This window comes from Eulemur rufifrons, chromosome 3 (genome assembly GCF_041146395.1).
Source record: "Eulemur rufifrons isolate Redbay chromosome 3, OSU_ERuf_1, whole genome shotgun sequence".
NCBI lineage: Eukaryota > Metazoa > Chordata > Mammalia > Primates > Lemuridae > Eulemur > Eulemur rufifrons.
The window spans coordinates 9,645,787-9,647,028 of record NC_090985.1 but is presented as its reverse complement, the minus strand read 5'-3'; the positions used below and the strand labels follow the sequence as shown (position 1 = coordinate 9,647,028).

The 1,242-nt window shown below is 39.1% G+C and overlaps 1 non-coding gene across 1 annotated transcript; it reads right to left on the bottom strand.

Annotated features, from left to right (window-relative positions):
* Positions 1–248: 248 nt before the first annotated feature.
* On the bottom strand, positions 249–312 carry LOC138382117 (U7 small nuclear RNA). Its single transcript, XR_011233278.1, has one exon. It is a non-coding gene; the product is annotated as a U7 small nuclear RNA (small nuclear RNA).
* Between the last annotated feature and the right edge of the window lie 930 nt (positions 313–1,242).

Here is a 1,242-nt window from a genome sequence, read left to right as displayed (position 1 = left end):
GTGTAGTTTGTTGGTGGTGCTGAAAGTCTCATTAGAGGATTCTCAAAATCTCCAAATAATACATATTCATTAAATGTCTCTTGACTGTATTTCAGCCCTTATTTTGTGGGGAATACAAAAAAGGTGGGTATCTTTCAGTGGAAGAGGCACATGGTACATACCTAAGCTTAGCCAAAGAAATGAAATGCTGTGGTGATGAACAGAAAGAGAAGGATCACTATCATCTGCTATTTTTTCCCCCCGTTTTGAGGGGTATGTTCTGGTAAAAACCAGAAAACCTAGTAGACAAATTCTAAATGAGCTGTAATGCTTGTGATCTGGTATTTTCATATAGAAATGGTGTCTTTTGCATTTTGTTTCTTAGCATATATGTCTTGTGGCACAAGTTGTAGTGAGTCAGTGGGTAGAGTACTGGTTCTTTCGGATGCATTTGGCTGCGTATTCCCCATATGGTTTTAGGTAAGTTATTTGTCTCTGAAATTCAGATTTCTGTTCTTTTCTGTCAAATGGTTATATGACATACTTTGTAGGGTTGTTTGTTAATTTATTTAAATATTTGGGTGTCTTCCGTATGTCAGGCACCTTTCTAGGTAATGGGAATTCAGTGACAAATGACATGTCGTTGCTGCCCTCAATTTGCATTCTGGTGAGGGAAGCAGAAAATAAACAAGTGCACAGACAATTGCAGTGATAACCTGGTGGTGATAATTCTAGGAAGGATATGAAGAGTATTAGCATATGGATGAGGCCAAACGAGGCCTTACTGAGGAGGTGAGATTTGAGCAGAGTCCTAAAGAAAGTGAAGGGAGCAAGCCACATGAAGATTCAAGGGAAGTATTTTCAAAGTAGAAGGAACATCAGGTGCAAAGGGCCTGAGGTGGGAGTACGAATAGGGATGCTGGTTCATACTCTCAGTGGTAAGAAAGGAGTACTGTAGGAGATGAGGTCTGTGTATGTAGCCAGAGAACAGATCAAATAGGCTCTTAGGTATGATGGGAAGCAGCTGAAGGATTTGAGCAAGGCATGACAAGAGCTGATTTAGATTACCTCTTTTTTTTTTTTTCTGTTAGTGAAAGGTTTTATTACAAAAAGATTGCCACTTTAGTGGGTCGGTACTAAAACCTTATTTTGGTATTTGCAGGATTGTTTCTTTGGAGTGTTTCAATGCACGTGTCTTGGTTTGGAGTCCAGAGTGGTTTTTACTCTCGTTCTTTTATTTACAGGTAAATCATTGTCACCTAT